The sequence below is a fragment of the Coregonus lavaretus genome (assembly GCF_964263955.1).
Source record: "Coregonus lavaretus genome assembly, chromosome: 11".
NCBI lineage: Eukaryota > Metazoa > Chordata > Actinopteri > Salmoniformes > Salmonidae > Coregonus > Coregonus lavaretus.
In genome coordinates, this window is record NC_139998.1 from 61,175,609 (window position 1) to 61,183,193 (window position 7,585).

A 7,585-nucleotide genomic window follows, 5' to 3' on the forward strand; every position below is an offset into this window, starting at 1 on the left:
CATCCTACCTCTGACTACTGCATCTTACCACTACTACTGCATCCTACCACTGACTACTGTATCCTACCCCTGACTACTGTATTTTACCACTGACTACTGTATCCTACCCCTGACTTCTGTATTTACCACGGACTACTGCATCCTACCCCTGACTACTGCATCCTACCCCTGACTACTGTATTTACCACGGACTACTATATCCTACCGCTGACTACTGCATCCTACCTCTGACTACTGCATCTTACCACTACTACTGCATCCTACCACTGACTACTGTATCCTACCCCTGACTACTGTATTTTATCACTGACTACTGCATCCTACTCCTGACTACTGTATTTCACCACTGACTACTGCATCCTACCCCTGACTACTGCATCCTACCTCTGACTACTGCATCTTACCACTACTACTGCATCCTACCACTGACTACTGTATCCTACCCCTGACTACTGTATTTTATACTGACTACTGCATCCTACCCCTGACTACTGTATTTACCACGGACTACTATATCCTACCGCTGACTACTGCATCCTACCTCTGACTACTGCATCTTACCACTACTACTGCATCCTACTTCTGACTACTGTATCCTACCCCTGACTACTGTATTTTACCACTGACTACTGCATCCTACCCCTGACTACTGTATTTCACCACTGACAACTGCATCCTACCCCTGACAACTGCATCCTACCCCTGACTACTGCATCCTACCACTGACTACTGCATCCTACCACTGACTACTGTATTTCACCATTGACTACTGCATCCTACCACTGACTACTGTATTTTACCACTGACTACTTTATCCTATCCCTGACTACTGTATTTTACCACTGACTACTGCATCCTACCACTGACTACTGTATCCTACCCCTGACTACTGCATCCTACCACTGACTACTGCATCCTACCTCTGACTACTGCATCTTACCACTACTACTGCATCCTACCACTGACTACTGCATCCTACCCCTGACTACTGTATTTTACCACTGACTACTGCATCCTACCCCTGACTACTGTATTTACCACGGACTACTGCATCCTACCCCTGACTACTGTATTTACCACGGACTACTATATCCTACCGCTGACTACTGCATCCTACCTCTGACTACTGCATCTTACCACTACTACTGCATCCTACCACTGACTACTGTATCCTACCCCTGACTACTGTATTTTACCACTGACTACTGCATCCTACCCCTGACTACTGTATCCTACCACTGACAACTGCATCCTACCCCTGACTACTGCATCCTACCACTGACTACTGCATCCTACCACTGACTACTGCATCCTACCCCTGAATACTGTATTTACCACTTACTACTGCATCCTACCCCTGACTACTGTATTTCACCACTGACAACTGCATCCTACCCCTGACAACTGCATCCTACCCCTGACTACTGCATCCTACCACTGACTACTGCATCCTACCACTGACTACTGTATTTTATCACTGACTACTGCATCCTACCACCGACTACTGTATTTTACCACTGACTACTGCATCCTATCCCTGACTACTGTATCCTACCACTGACTACTGTATTTACCACGGACTACTGCATCCTACCGCTGACTACTGCATCCTACACCTGACTACTGCATCCTACCACTACTACTGTATCCTACCACTGACTACTGTATTTACCACGGACTACTGCATCCTACCCCTGACTACTGTATTTACCACGGACTACTATATCCTACCGCTGACTACTGCATCCTACACCTGACTACTGCATCCTACCACTACTACTGCATCCTACCACTGACTACTGCATCCTACCACTGACTACTGTATTTCACCACTGACAACTGCATCCTACCACTGACTACTGCATCCTACCACTGACTACTGTATTTTACCACTGAATACTGCATCCTACCACTGACTACTGTATTTTACCACTGACTACTGCATCCTACCCCTGACTACTGTATTTTACCACTGACTACTGCATCCTACCACTGACTACTATATCCTACTGCTGACTACTGCATCCTACCCCTGACTACTGCATCCTTCCAGTACTACTGCATCCTACCACTGACTACTGCATCCTACCACTGACTACTGCATTCTACTACTGACTACTGCATTCTACCACTGACTACTGCATTCTACCACTGACTACTGCATCCTACCACTGACTACTGCATCCTTCCACTACTACTGCATCCTACCACTGACTACTGCATCCTACCACTGACTACTGCATCCTACCTCTGACTACTGCATCCTACCACTGACTACTGCATCCTTCCACTACTACTGCATCCTACCGCTGACTACTGCATCCTTCCACTACCACTGCATCCTACCACTGACTACTGCATCCTACCACTGACTACTGCATCCTACCTCTGACTACTGCATCCTACCACTGACTACTACATCCTACCACTGACTACTGCATCCTACCACTGACTACTGCATCCTTCCACTACTACTGCATCCTACCACTGACTACTGCATCCTACCACTGACTACTGCATCCTTCCACTACAACTGCATCTTACCACTGACTACTGCATCCTACCACTGACTACTGTATTTCACCACTGACAACTGCATCCTACCACTGACTACTGCATCCTACCACTGACTACTGCATCCTTCCACTACTACTGCATCCTACCACTGACTACTGCATCCTTCCACTGACTACTGCATCCTACCACTGACTACTGCATCCTACCTCTGACTACTGCATCCTACCACTGACTACTACATCCTACCACTGACTACTGCATCCTACCACTGACTACTGCATCCTTCCACTACTACTGCATCCTACCACTGACTACTGCATCCTACCACTGACTACTGCATCCTTCCACTACAACTGCATCTTACCACTGACTACTGCATCCTAGCACTAACTACTGCATCCTACCACTAACTACTGCATCCTACCACTAACTACTGTATCCTACCACTGACTACTGCATCCTTCCACTACTTCTGTATTCTACCGCTGACTACTGCATCCTACCACTAACTACTGCATCCTACCACTAACTACTGCATCCTACCACTGACTACTGCATCCTTCCACTACTTCTGTATTCTACCGCTGACTACTGCATCCTACCACTAACTACTGCATCCTACCACTAACTACTGCATCCTATCACTAACTACTGCATCCTACCACTAACTACTGCATCCTACATTTACATTACATTTTACATTTTAGTCATTTAGCAGATGCTCTTATCCAGAGCGACTTACAGTTAGTGAGTGCATACATAATTTTTTGTATTTTTCATACTGGCCCCCCGTGGGAATCAAACCCACAACCCTGGCGTTGCAAACACCATGCTCTACCAACTGAGCTACATCCCTGCCGGCCATTCCCTCCCCTACCCTGGACGACGCTAGGCCAATTGTATGCCGCCCCATGGGTCTCCCGGTCGCGGCCGGCTACGACAGAGCCTGGATACCACTGACTACTGCATCCTACCACTGACTACTGCATCCTACCACTGACTACTGCATCCTACCACTGACTACTGCATCCTACCACTGACTACTGTATTTTACCACTGACTACTGCATCCTACCCCTGACTACTGCATCCTACCACTGACTACTGCATCCTACCACTGACTACTGCATCCAGCCACTGACTACTGCATCCTACCACTGACTACTGCATCCTACTGCTGACTACTGCATCCTACCACTGACTACTGCATCCTATCACTGACTACTGCATCCTACCACTGACTACTGCATCCTTCCACTACTACTGCATCCTACCACTGACTACTGCATCCTACTGCTGACTACTGCATCCTACCACTAACTACTGCATCCTACAACTGACTACTGCATCCTACCACTAACTACTGCATCCTACCACTGACTACTGCATCCTACCACTGACTACTGTATCCTACCACTGACTACTGCATCCTACCACTGACTACTGCATCCTACCACTGACTACTGTATTTTACCACTGACTACTGCATCCTGCCCCTGACTACTGCATCCTACCACTGACTACTGCATCCTACCACTGACTACTGCATCCAACCACTGACTACCGCATCCTACCACTGACTACTGCATCCTACTGCTGACTACTGCATCCTACCACTGACTACTGCATCCTACCACTGACTACTGCATCCTACCACTGACTACTGCATCCTACCACTGACTACTGCATCCTTCCACTACTACTGCATCCTACCACTGACTACTGCATCCTTCCACTGACTACTGCATCCTACCACTGACTACTGCATCCTACCTCTGACTACTGCATCCTACCACTGACTACTACATCCTACCACTGACTACTGCATCCTATCACTGACTACTGCATCATTCCACTACTACTGCATCCTACCACTGACTACTGCATCCTACCACTGACTACTGCATCCTTCCACTACAACTGTATTTTACCACTGACTACTGCATCCTACCCCTGACTACTGCATCCTACCACTGACTACTGCATCCTACCACTGACTACTGCATCCAACCACTGACTACTGCATCCTACCGCTGACTACTGCATCCTACTGCTGACTACTGCATCCTACAGCTAACTACTGCATCCTACAACTGACTACTGCATCCTACCACTAACTACTGCATCCTACCACTGACTACTGCATCCTACCACTGACTACTGTATCCTACCACTGACTACTGCATCCTACCACTGACTACTGCATCCTACCACTGACTACTGCATCCTACCACTGACTACTGTATTTCACCACTGACAACTGCATCCTACCACTGACTACTGCATCCTACCACTGACTACTGCATCCTACCACTGACTACTGCATCCTACTGCTGACTACTGCATCCTACCACTGACTACTGCATCCTACCACTGACTACTGCATCCTACCACTGACAACTGCATCCTACCACTGACTACTGCATCCTACCACTGACTACTGCATCCTACCACTGACTACTGCATCCTACTGCTGACTACTGCTTCCTACCACTGACTACTGCATCCTACCACTGACTACTGCATCCTACCACTGACTACTGCATCCTACCACTGACTACTGCATCCTACTGCTGACTACTGCATCCTACCACTGACTACTGTATCCTACCACTGACTACTGCATCCTACCACTGACTACTGCATCCTACCACTGACTACTGCATCCTACCACTGAATACTGCATCCTACCACTGACTACTGCATCCTACTGCTGACTACTGCATCCTACTACTAACTACTTCATCCTACCACTGACTACTGCATCCTGCTGCTGACTACTGCATCCTACCACTGACTACTGCATCCTACCACTGACTACTGCATCCTTCCACTACAACTGTATTTTACCACTGACTACTGCATCCTACCACTGACTACTGCATCCTACTACTGACTACTGCATCCTACCACTGACTACTGCATCCAACCACTGACTACTGCATCCTACCACTGACTACTGCATCCTACTGCTGACTACTGCATCCTACCACTAACTACTGCATCCTACAACTGACTACTGCATCCTACCACTAACTACTGCATCCTACCACTGACTACTGCATCCTACCACTGACTACTGTATCCTACCACTGACTACTGCATCCTACCACTGACTACTGCATCCTACCACTGACTACTGTATTTTACCACTGACTACTGCATCCTACCCCTGACTACTGCATCCTACCACTGACTACTGCATCCTACCACTGACTACTGCATCCAACCACTGACTACTGCATCCTACCACTGACTACTGCATCCTACTGCTGACTACTGCATCCTACCACTGACTACTGCATCCTACCACTGACTACTGCATCCTACCACTGACTACTGCATCCTACCACTGACTACTGCATCCTTCCACTACTACTGCATCCTACCACTGACTACTGCATCCTTCCACTGACTACTGCATCCTACCACTGACTACTGCATCCTACCTCTGACTACTGCATCCTACCACTGACTACTACATCCTACCACTGACTACTGCATCCTACCACTGACTACTGCATCCTTCCACTACTACTGCATCCTACCACTGACTACTGCATCCTACCACTGACTACTGCATCCTTCCACTACAACTGTATTTTACCACTGACTACTGCATCCTACCCCTGACTACTGCATCCTACCACTGACTACTGCATCCTACCACTGACTACCGCATCCAACCACTGACTACTGCATCCTACCACTGACTACTGCATCCTACTGCTGACTACTGCATCCTACCACTAACTACTGCATCCTACAACTGACTACTGCATCCTACCACTAACTACTGCATCCTACCACTGACTACTGCATCCTACCACTGACTACTGTATCCTACCACTGACTACTGCATCCTACCACTGACTACTGCATCCTACCACTGACTACTGCATCCTACCACTGACTACTGTATTTCACCACTGACAACTGCATCCTACCACTGACTACTGCATCCTACCACTGACTACTGCATATTACCACTGACTACTGCATCCTACTGCTGACTACTGCATCCTACCACTGACTACTGCATCCCACCACTGACTACTGCATCCTACCACTGACTACTGCATCCTACCACTGACTACTGCATCCTACCACTGACTACTGCATCCTTCCACTACTACTGCATCCTACCACTGACTACTGCATCCTACCACTGACTACTGCATCCTTCCACTACAACTGTATTTTACCACTGACTACTGCATCCTACCCCTGACTACTGCATCCTACCACTGACTACTGCATCCTACCACTGACTACTGCATCCAACCACTGACTACTGCATCCTACCACTGACTACTGCATCCTACTGCTGACTACTGCATCCTACCACTAACTACTGCATCCTACAACTGACTACTGCATCCTACCACTGACTACTGTATCCTACCACTGACTACTGCATCCTACCACTGACTACTGCATCCTACCACTGACTACTGCATCCTACCACTGACTACTGTATTTCACCACTGACAACTGCATCCTACCACTGACTACTGCATCCTACCACTGACTACTGCATCCTACCACTGACTACTGCATCCTACTGCTGACTACTGCATCCTACCACTGACTACTGCATCCTACCACTGACTACTGCATCCTACCACTGACTACTGCATCCTACTGCTGACTACTGCATCCTACCACCGACTACTGCATCCTACCACTGACTACTGCATCCTACTGCTGACTACTGCATCCCACCACTGACTACTGCATCCTACCACTGACTACTGCATCCTACCACTGACTACTGCATCCTACCACTGACTACTGCATCCTACCACTGACTACTGCATCCTACCACTGACTACTGCATCCTACCACTGACTACTGCATCCTACTGCTGACTACTGCATCCTACTACTAACTACTTCATCCTACCACTGACTACTGCATCCTGCTGCTGACTACTGCATCCTTCCACTGACTACTGCATCCTACCACTGACTACTGCATCCTACTGCTGACTACTTAAACAAACACTATCTTACTAATCAGCTATCAGCAAAATTCCTTTTATGAAACATTTGATCTCATTGACAGAA

The 7,585-nt window shown here is 47.8% G+C and overlaps 1 protein-coding gene across 1 annotated transcript in view; it reads left to right on the forward strand.

The window, feature by feature from the left end:
• Nucleotides 1–7,585, forward strand: part of LOC311137618 (cyclin-dependent kinase-like 5) — a gene marked incomplete at its 3' end in the record, with an annotated part of 239,460 nt that overhangs the window by 144,448 nt on the left and 87,427 nt on the right. The window lies entirely within an intron of this gene.